General features: G+C 42.7%; 1 non-coding gene across 1 annotated transcript; it reads left to right on the forward strand.

Annotated features, from left to right (window-relative positions):
* The first annotated feature begins 246 nt into the window (after positions 1 to 246).
* Positions 247 to 384, forward strand: LOC114809473. The gene has a single exon (XR_003757257.1). It is a non-coding gene; the product is annotated as a small nucleolar RNA SNORA7 (small nucleolar RNA).
* Positions 385 to 11,651: the final 11,267 nt, after the last annotated feature.

The raw sequence follows: 11,651 nt of genomic DNA on the forward strand, positions 1-11,651 counted from the left end.
TGGCATATATTGAGCCCTTACTGTGGGCAGAGCATTATACTAAGTGCTTTTGAGAGCACAGTAAGATAGAATAGGTAGACACGATCCCTGCCACAAGGAGCTTATAGTCTAGAGGGAGAGAGAGACATTACCCCAGCGCTTAGAACAGTGCTCTGCACATAGTAAGTGCTTAACAAATACCAACATTATTATTATTATTAAAATAAATTACAGATAGGGGAAATGGCAGGATATAAGGTTATGTATCCCCTCTCAGGGTCACACCTGGAGAGTTTCCAGTACTCCACCAGTCTAGACTACAGGAGGGAGAGTCAAGCAGAGGCCTGTCCATTCCATTCATACCTTGGGCAGTGGTTAGCGAGTGGAAGGCAATCTGCTACAAGTCAAAACTCACCTGTGCTGGGCAGCAGCGGCATGGGAGAGAGTCAATGGCGGAGACTCAAGTTTACTGCAGAGAAGGAGGCAGTGGTAAACAACTTCGTATTTTTACCAAGAAAACTCTATGGATGCACCAGAGCGATTGCTGATGGAGGTGGGGTGTTCTGGGAGAGATGAGTCCATGGTGACTCGACGCATAAGACAAGACAAGGTTATGTATAAAAGTACCGGGCTGAGGTTGAGATGAATTTCAAGCATTTAGGAGTACAGACCTGAGTGGATAGGTGATGTAGAGGGAGAAACTGAATGCTTAGGGAAGGCCTCTTGGAGGAGATGTGATTTGACAAGCAGTGTGGCCTAGTAGAAAGAGCGTGGCCCTAAAGTCAAAGGTCATGGATTCTGATACTGACTTCTGCTGGTTGGCTGTGTGGCCTTTGGTAAGTCACTTAATGTCTCTGTGCCTCAGTTCTCTCATCTGCAAAATGGGGGTTCAATACCTGTTCTCCCTCCTATTTAGAATGTGTATCCTATAAGGGACCTGATTATTTGGTGTCTACCCCAGCATTTAGTGCAGTGCTTGGCACATAGTAAGTGCTTAACAAATACCACAGTTATTGTTATTATTTAAAAAGGGTTTGAAGGTGGGGAGAGGGTTGGTCTGTTGACCCTTGCTGCCCACCTCCTCAGGAAGAAGCTCACCTCAGGGGTGGAAGACAGGAGGAGGTCTAGCTTCACAGCATTTAGGACACTGAAGAAACTGAGGCAGTGTGGACCAAAGACAGCCCTGCCTGGAGAAGAGAGGGGCCCCGAGGAACAGTGCCCCCTGCAATGATGCTGTGATAACATTACAGTGGTAGTTTTGTTGAACTTCACTGGTCATTTCCACTGTTTCTGTCCTTCCTTTAGATGGTGAGTCTTTTGCCGGCCAGAGGACGGGTTTAGATCCACCTTCATGGATTTTTCCCAGGGCTTGATAGAGTACTTTGCACATTTTAAGGGCTTCATATAGTCGATTACTACCACTGTTGGAACAATGTAGTAAATGTCTTTCACCTAGATAATTTTTTTCAGTACAGTAATTGATTTTTATTTAGAGGTGGAGACAGCCTGCACAACAAGTCTGGTCTGAAAGTAGTAATATTAAACATGATATGTGTAGTAATTGTTCAGAGGGCTGGGAAGAATGACACAAGTGAGAATGAGAAACGGCCCCTTGCCCCCAAGGGACTCACAATCTATGAGTAAGATGAAGAGGAAGTTGGTGAAGACAAATAAGGAAAGGTGAAAACACTAAAATTTCCCCTCTAGGTTATAAGCCTGTGTCTTCCAACTCTGTATTGTACCCTCCCAAGTGCTCTGCACTAGTAAGCACTCGATAAATTTCATTGATGCTGCTGATGATAAAACAATATGAGACAAGGGTGAGAAAAATTTGACCAGAGCCATACAGCATTGTGGATAGAGGAGAAGAGCTTCTGACTCCTCACGTCCCAATTCAAGGGTCAAACTACCACAGCTGAAGCCATAGCTATGGCCTTCCAACCATCTGAAGGTGGAGAAGGTCTCACATGGCTGGAGATTCCTTGGCCTTGAATCTGGAGATAGGGTTGAAGGGAATCCCAGTGGTGTGGAGTTGGGCAACCTCTTTCCCATGCAGAGGACCCTGGCTGACTGGTACAGGGGGAAGGATCCAGAAAATAACTCAGAGTGGCTGCCTGTAAAATTCTAAAATGGTTTCTGTTGGGTCACTGTTGTCTTACATCTGTGGACACACCTGAGGCCTCATCCCTGCCGTTAGCCCAACAGTACTATCTCAATGGCCAACTTCAGAGTCTAAATAGCATAAACAGGAAGGAGAATGCTTATGCATTTAGCATTTGTGTATCCGACATTTATGTATTTATGTCCATCCTCCACAGTTTTGTAGAACTGTAGGTTTAACTGCATATTCAATAATTTAGTCTCCTTCATCCTGACATTCATGCTACTGTTCGCTCTCTTTTTTTTTTTTGATGGCGTTGGTTAAGTGCTTTCTATGTGCCAGGCACTGTACTAAATTCTAGGGTACAAACAAGCTAATCAAGTTGGACACAGTCCCTGTCCTACGTGGGGTTCACAATCTTAATATCCATTTTACAAATGAGGTAACTGAGGCATGGAGAAGATAAGTGACTTGCTCAGGTCAAACAACAGACAAGAGGCTGAGCCGGGTTTAGAACTCAGGTCCTTCCGACTCCCAGGCCCATACTCTAGTCACTAGGCCACGCTGCTTCTCCTTGTCTTCCATTTGTTCCCACTTTTTGTAAACAATTTATGACTGTCTGAAGCCCCTGTTCAATTGTAAGCTCCTTGAGGAAAGGGTATGTGTACTTTGCTTCTCTTCTCCTGGGTGCATGGTAGCTGTTCTGTATTTTGCAGTCACTCAAACGATGCCATGGATTGAGGATCCACTTGATGAGTGACAGCTGTGTGGTCAGTACACTCATATTGGATGTTTTTGCTAGGTTCGGTGTTTTGGATAGAATTAGGGAATGTTCTTTCAACAACACACATGTATTTGGATAGAACACAGCACATTATCGGAAGAAATAGTTTGCAAGGGTAGTGGGTTGGTCAGAACGTGAGCATCAAAGGCAAACTTTCCTTAGCGCAAGGTTCATCAAGAAAATAGCCTTCATGCTATAGGAGGACTGACTGCACACTTTTCCTCCCTGTTCACTTCCCCCTAGGAAAAAGCGTGGTCCTGCATGGTGGGGCCCCATCTCTTGCATCTCACCACCCTTAGCTGCCACCACCACCAATCTCCCAGTTATTTGGAGAGGCTGATGGTGAGCGGTCCTATTAGGAGAAGAGGGTAGACAGGGAGGAAGGAATGACATGATCCAGGAAGCAGTATCTGGAGAAGACGTTAAATGAAAAAGATATCTTCCTCGGAAAAGCAGGAATCTTAAATTATCTAGGCAGAAAGGGACAAATAAACCCCACCTTGACTGTAATGTTAATAATAAAACTCCATTATATTATATATTCATTTTACACTGAAATGTATTTTGAACTTTACAACTGATTTCACTAATCTATGCAAAGAACTGGTATTTCTTTTAAAGGGTGTAAAAGCACCAAGTATATATCTAGATAGAATAATGTAAAGCAGATTAAAAAAGAAATTGAATTTCCAGATGTTCAGCTCCAGCTCTGGCACCCTCAAAGTCACTGTTCTAGCCAATCTGATTGTTCTTCAGAGCTACATTTTGACTTTAAATGTTAAATAATAATAAGAATAGTCTGTGGTATTTGCTTAGTGCTAAATCTCTGCCAAACGTTGTATGAAGTGTTGGAATATATCAAAACAAAAAGGTCAGGCAGAGTCACTATCCCACACTGGGATCACACTCTAAATAGGAGAGAGAATAGGCATTGAATCCCCATTTACAGATGAGGAAACTGAGGCCCTGAGAAGTTAAGTGACTGGTCCAAAGTCACACAGCAGGCTGGGATTAGAACCCAAGTCCTTTGACTCCCAGGCTCTCTGACTACCAGGGCCTGCATTCTTAAGAGCATCAGGTAGAACAAACTGGCATTTGCTAACATGGAACGGATAGGCTCTGATAATAGGCTCTGATAGATCAGTAATAACAACATTGATTGAATGGCTTCAGTGTGCAGGACACTGCAGTAGGAGACTGGAGAGCTCTCTGCCCTCAAGGAGCTTACAATCTTATTGACAAGTATATCATAAATAAAAGCAAGAGAACAGAAATAAAAATAGATAAAAATGGCTGACTGCGAAGATAACAAATATATAGATAAATACAAGAGTGCAGGAGAGAATGTCATTTGTACCAGCATCGACAGTATTTGAGTGTCTACTGAGTTCACAGCCCTGAACTAGTGGCCCTTGGGTAACAAACAAAAGAAGTAATAAACAAGTTTCTTCAAGAAATTTACCAGCTGTGTCCAACCCGATTTGCTTGTATCCCAGCACTTAGTACATTTCCTGGCATGTACATGTAGTAAGTGATTAACAAATACCATAATTAAATCTAATGAAGGTGACAGACATATTTTGATGAATACATTGGGAAGGTAAAGAATTAATCAGGGACACCCCCTGGAAGTGGTGTCTTCTGAGAAGGACCTAGAAGTAAAGGACCTGATTTGGTGCAGCCAAAGCCAGTGGAAATGTATGAGCAATGAGGGTGAAGTTAGGAGAATCAACAGCAGTGGACAGAGGATTTGGTTAGTTTATGAGTAGTGCTGAGCATGAACCTGAATGTAGAGTAAGATGTGACCGAATAGATGAGGGAGCCAGCTGTTGGCCAAAATGCTTCAGTGAAGCAGTAAGGATTTATTGGAGATTTGCAAAGAGGGAAGTGATTTGTGTCAAACGTACTGGAGAAGCAGCGTGATTTAGTGGCTAAAGTATGGGCCTGGAAATCAGAAGGACCTGAGTTCTCAACATGGCTTTGCCACTTGTCTACTGTGTGACCTTGGGCGAGTCACTTAACTTCTCCATGCCTCACTTACCTCATCTGTAAAATGGGGATTAAAACTGTGATCCCCACATGGGACATGGACTATGTCCAATCTGTTTGGCGTACGTCTACTCCATTGCTTAGTACATTCATTCATTTATTCATTCAATTGTATTTATTGAACGCTTATTATGTGCAGACCACTGTACTAAGTGCTTGGAATGTACAATTTGGCAACAGAATTGCCAGTACAGTGCCTGATGCATAGTAAGAGCTTAACAAATACCATTAAGAACAAACAAAACCCTACAAGTGTTTTAAAACATGACATGACAGGTGTAACTAAAAGGAAGCACTTGGAAGGTAAGAAAGAGTGGATCTTATGAGACAGGAAGCATGGCGGTGTGTCAGGAGTGTTGGGAAAGTTAGAAAAGGGAGAAGGTTGAGGGGAGAAAATGAATTCAGTGTGGTATCTAGTAAATTAAGGGGCCAACCAGTCATCCAAGGGAAGACATCCTGAAGGCAGAAGGAAATGCGACCTTGTAATATAGATGAGGTCAGGACTGATGATATCGATTTAAAACTCAACCGCAAAGACGGTAGTTGAAACTACCAGTAATCCAGCGGATGAACTCTTCCAGGGTGTGAGAACACTCACTGTGGTCAGGAAACATGTCTACCACCTCTGTTATAGTGTACTCTCCCAAGTGCTTAGTATATTGCTCTGTACACTGCATTCAATAAATATGATTGAGTAGATGGAGAAGAGTAGAGAACTCCAAACTAAACCAAACTAAAAGAAAATCGTGAAGTCATAAAGCAGAATCAAAAACAGAGTCAGGCAATGAAATTGGCCAATATGACAGTGGAGCAGTGCTCTTTCCTTTGTGCAGTGTGGGAGAGTATGCCAGTTGCACATCATGCATCTTGGCAATAGCCCTATGCATAGCATGTCAGTCAATCGTACTCAGTGTACTCTGTGCAGAGCACTGTACCAGGTGCATGGGAGAGTATGATGTGACAGATGCATTCCTTGCCCGATGAGCTTACAGTCTAGAGGGAGACTGTCAGCACTCTCTTCTTTGAACAGTTACTAGAACTTAGACTAAAACAAGTTCCTGGTGGAATCTAGATTCCTGTCATGAGCAAAGTGTTCTGAGAAACAAAGTACAGATGACAGACTGCCTCAAGTCAATATTAAACATTATAGGGAAACACGAGCAACCATTATAACTATGTCTTCAAATGTTTGGAACAAAGAGAAATTTGAGGCAGAATCCCCATGAGGAAGTCAGAACATTTAAGATTCTCTTTTGTCAGCCTTGTTTTCATTCCAAAACTTGTGGGTTTTTAAAATTTTATTTCCTAGTTTTTCTTTTGGAGAAAGTCCAAATTTCAAAAAATGAATAATCTTTTAAACCTCTGCTATTAATAGAGATAGGTAGTTGAATCATCCAGTATGCTATTGGTCCCCATGGACCTATGTTGAATGGTGAGCTTGATTCTTTTCCTGCTCGTATTTGAACATTCTTCCTTTCTTATCCATCAAGAACCTTCCCTTCAGGAGTGTTCCTTGATTCACTTTAATTCCTCAATTGACAGTGGCTTGTCAGACTTAGTTTCACTGTTCCTACTCTTTATTTTAACTTAGCTGCAATATTCTCCCAGGGTTTTTAGGAGAGGAAAACACTCCAAAAGCTAGATTTCTTTTTCTCCCCTGATCTAGTCGAAGACTCATTGTGAGGTTCCTTCTTTCTGAGCCCTCTTTTGCCTGCCCTTTCCCAAATGCTTACTGGGAGAGCCCATGAATTCTCATCCAATCTAAGGTTCCCAAAGCAGTAGAATAGCCATCTACGAGTTTCTTAGTTTCAATACTTTGGAGTGTGCTTGCCTTTTCAATACCATATTTATCCTCTTAGCTTATCAAAGAAACTCCTCATCATTGACTTTAAAGCACTCAATCACCTTTCCCTATCCTACCTCAACTTGCTACTCTCCTTCTACAACCCAGCCTGCACATTTCACTCCCCCAGTGCTAAGCTTCTCACTTTACCTCGATCTTGTCTATCTCACCCACATCCTGCCTCTGGCTTGGAATGTCCTGCCTCCTCATATCTGACAGACAATGACTCTTCTCCCCTTGAGATCGTTACTGAAGGCACATCTCCTCCAAGAGGCCTTCTCTGACTAAGCTCTTTCTTATTCTCCCACCCTTTCTGCATCGCCTTGACTTGCTCCCTTAATTCATCCCCATTGTACTCACTGGGAGAGTACAATTTATCTTTATGTATATCTGTAACATTTATTTATATTAATGACTATCTTCTCCTCTAGACTGTAAGCTCATTGTGGGCAGGGAATGTGTTATATTGTGTTGCATTCTCCCAAGGGCTGAGTGCAGTGCTCTGAATGCAGTAAGCTTTCAATAAATACCACTCACTGACTGGTATTTATTGAGTGCTTATTGTGTGCAAAGCACTGTACTGAATGCTTGGGAGAGTACAATACAACAGATTTAGTAGGCATGTTCTCTGCCCACCAGGCACTTACAGTCTAAAGGAGGAAACAGACATTAAAATAAATTACAGATAAGTACACCTATGCTGTGGGACCGTGGGTGGGGTGAGTATCAAGGGAAAATGTATACTCTAGGGAATTGGAATCTTCGTGATCCCTCAGGCTCTGTTTCCGGGACAGGAATGATGCTGCCAGTGTGTCCTTTACATCACGGGTCATCAGCCTTCAACCCAAAATCCAATTATCAACTTGTCTTCAACATTCAAATTGAGAAGCAGCATGGCCTAGTGGATAGAGAAATGGCCTGGGAGTCAGAAGGACCTGGGTTCTAATTCCTCCTCTGCCACATACCTGCTTTGTGACTGTGGGCAAGTCAATTAACTTCTCCATGCCTCAATTACCTCATCTGTATGATGAGGATTAAGACCGGGGGCCCCAGGTGGGACATGCATTGTGTCCAACCTGATTAGCTTGTATCTACTCCAGTGCTTAGAACAGTGCCAGGCTTAACAAATACTATTTAAAAAATCCAAGTTGGTTCAATTTAATTCTTGTTTCACACATGTTTTCTGGTTATGAGTTGAGCCTATCAGCATGGAAACGACATTAGATCCAAAGCATTTCCAAAATGTCAGTAAATCTCTTTCTTGCCCCTTGGATGGCCAGGGAACCTCTAATTTTCACCCACATATTCTTTCCAGAGCTTAATGCAGAGCTTTGCACCCAGCCGGGGCTTAATAAATACTATTGCTCCTCTTCCCCCTCCTACTCATCAGATGGATTAGTTACATAAGCTGCACATTCCACTGGAGCTCTGGTATAGCTACCTTGTAGTTTCACATCCAGCAGTTACATACCCACCAGAAGTGCAGACAGGAGGGCAAAACAACTTCCCCTTGCCCTGTCTCTCAGAGTCTCCTTTTGCGTCTTTCCGAGGGACTGAAACAGGAGCCCCTGAAAGGGGAGTCAGTCCAGATTGTGTAAAATGGTGCCCAAGACTCTGAATGTCTCAGTTAAGCCCCACTCTCTCCTGTTTCCAACCCCTGCAACGAAGTGTAACTCTTATTTACTTCTCAGGACCTGGAGGTGGGAGTGAGTGAAGGGAAGAGGGAAGGGAAAAAACATTACCCCTCCTTTCTCCTTCCTCTTAAGTGCACGGGGGACATAATTGCATTCCTCCATGGGTTTACAGCAGCCTGTTTTTCCCCCTTCAGTGGGGGGAGGAGGGAAATCAGGTTCAATCTCCCTTTGGGAGCCCGACTAAGTGCTCTTGCTTCTGTAGCTGATTGTGTTTTTAGGATCTTTCCACTTTGCTGGAACCAAATTTAACAAGCTTCTGTCATACATATTAACTTTCTGCCTACTGTGGTGAGAATAGCTTGAGGTTGTGGAAAAATGCTGATATATTTAAAATAAAAAGAAAGAACCAAAATAACCACATAAATAAACCTCAGGGAATTTTAACCAATTGAGAGTTGCCAGCTTTCTTTTCAGCCAATCAAAATGCTGAATGCTGGATTTGGGAAAGGAACTGATTTTCCTGCTCTGTGACACACATGTTAACGGGCCTATTGTTCTAATAATAAGCTTATCCATTCAGAAAAAAAATAGAAGTGACCCCCTTCCATAAATCCTATCTAAATCTTGCATAGAAAGCATGGACAGTGCCCAGGTTAGTGACAGGAGTGAACATGAGTGATCAGCTACTGGCTTGCACAAACAGAAGGGCAGGATTATTTGTAGACCACAATAAGGACTAAGAAAATAAACAGATGCCTGTAAAATGGCCAGTCCAATGAAAACAGCTGGCAATTACATGAAGCCCTCTTCCTCAGTCCAGGATCAGGTTTAACATTAGGTTGCTCCCAAGTGAAGTCAAAAATAAAAGCAAATTGATAATATCAAGGCCTCCCTAAGACCCACCATTTTCTTCTCTGCTGTTTGCAGAGGCTAGGGGCCTGGGGTCTAACACACGGTGGCTGGCCTATAGGAGTTGAGACAGGGTTGAGACAACTCTCCAGGCCAAAGAAACAGAGAAACACTTGTGTTTTGCTACATATGAAACCTCAGTAATAACAAGAAAAACCAGCGGAACGCCACTCTGGCCTCTGCCCAGCAAGGCAAACTCAGGAGCCTCAGAGAGGAAAACAACTCTCCTCACCCCTACCCTTGATCTCCACTGGCAGCGTGCTTTCGTGCGTCAGATGGAGAATCGTTTTATGGGAGCTTCTTGTTCTAATCTCTACTAGGGTGGCTCCCAAAGTCACACTGAGGCAACGCTGGAGTGTTCAATCATATTTCTTGAGTGCTTACTGTGTTCAGAGCACTGTACTAAGAACTTGAGAGAGCGCTATAACAGTAGACACATTCCTTGCCCACAGCGAGCTTACAGTAAGGAGCGTTGACAGACATTAATATAAATAAATTATAGATATAATAAATTACAGACTGGTTACTCCAATGAAACCATCACCTGGAGTCTGCCTTGTGTGGGGTGGCTAAAGTAAGATGACTAGACTCCCCACAGTAGGTATATGCTGACATATTTTGGAGTTCTAAAGCAGGATCTATTAAGACATCTGCTTTTGGCTGTTATGGCTGAAGATCTCTCTCCCCTTGCCCTTCTTCTCCTGGCCTCCCCTCCTTCCCCCAATTTTGGGACTAGCAGAGGTGAGTATTTAAGTTCCCTGTGGTCAGGGAATGTGTTACCAACTCTGTTGTATTGTACTTTTCCAAGTGCTTAGTATAGTGCTGTGCACACAGTAACCACTCAATAAATACTATTGATTGATTCTCAGTGAGTATTGAATCTGTGGCTTATGTTTGGGCTGTATCCTTTTTGTTCCTCTGGGCACCTCTGCTTTGTCCTTTCTATGTTCCTTCCACTGCCCGCCTCCACTCTCATTCTTTCTTTAATTTTTTCTGTCACTCAGTGATATTTATTGAGTGTGTATTGAGTATAAAACACTGTACTAACCACTTGGGAGAGAACCTCAGTAGCTAAACACATGTTCTTTGGCTTAATTTTTCTTTCTTTTTTTGTTGATTTTTCTCTCTTTCCTACCTTTTTTGACCTATTTCCTGGACACTCTACTCTCTAACCTCCCCTCTATTTCGCTGAAAATGTCATAGATAATTAAATGTTTCCAAGGCACCTCAGGGAAGACAAGGCCAGCTTCAGGCTGTAAGCAAGAGAGCAGGCCCTTCAGGGCGCATGGGCATGATGGGTGGGGAGGGAACTGGATGGCAGTGGGATAGCTTGGCAATTCTGAAAGGATTTTCTCCTCAGAAGCTTTAAAGAATGGCCATTGTGACAGCTGCTAATTGTAGGTAGATTGTGTTTATCACTGGTTTCTCCCTGAGAATATTCTTGACAAAGGTTGGGACAGACTTTTACAAATCTTTAGTGTGACATAATTATATTAAGCTGCATGCCTGCTGTGATGCAAGTAGCTCTTTGTCTACTTCATTCAAGGGAGAGGGTGGCAAATTCATTCCCATTTCAGGATGACCTGAGTTCTGAACCAGCCCTGCCCAGAAGCCATGAACTCTCTGCTTGTGGGACTATTTTCTCCCCCTTCTACTTTTCCTGCAGCAGTATTTCTAGGGAGATATGAGACAATCCTCTCTTCCCCTTCATAATGGAGAGAATAGGGCTCATGACTTTTCCTTATTGGTCACAAAGATTTCAAAATAGACATGAAAAAAGACAGCAGTTCAAGCTAAGCCTAGTTTTACTCTAAGGAAGGATCTGACTCATTAAGGAGCATACACTGAAGAGGCAATATGAAAATCATTTTAATAAAAAGCTCCCCAAACCATCCTGAAAACAGTATTCTGATACCAACTTCTTAAAGTGCACCTTCTGAACTTTTGACCACATGTGCGATTTGGTTTATGTTCTGAACGTCACTGTGTTTGGATGAAACACAAGTTCCACTTTCTGGGTAGTTTCCCCTTTCTTGTTTTCAAACACTGACACAATGCTAGGTTTCTGTTTCCAATATGGCAACTGAAGGAGCATTCTCAAATCCCCTTTAAGACCTTTTTTCCTTTGACATTTGAAAAGTTAATAAAACTTTTCTATCCGTACTGGGATTGCTACGGTTCCCCTTTGATTTCTACAAAACTGATAGCTCAAGTCTTCAATTCTCTGACAATGTTCGCCTCTTTCTAGCACAGTAATGGGTGGTTGATAGATGAAAAGAAAGAGCCTCATTAAATAGTGGAAACACGGACTTCACTTGTTTCAGTGCATTCCATGGGTTTCCTGAGTAAACA

This window comes from Ornithorhynchus anatinus, chromosome 2 (genome assembly GCF_004115215.2).
Source record: "Ornithorhynchus anatinus isolate Pmale09 chromosome 2, mOrnAna1.pri.v4, whole genome shotgun sequence".
In the NCBI taxonomy this organism is placed as follows: Eukaryota; Metazoa; Chordata; class Mammalia; order Monotremata; family Ornithorhynchidae; genus Ornithorhynchus; species Ornithorhynchus anatinus.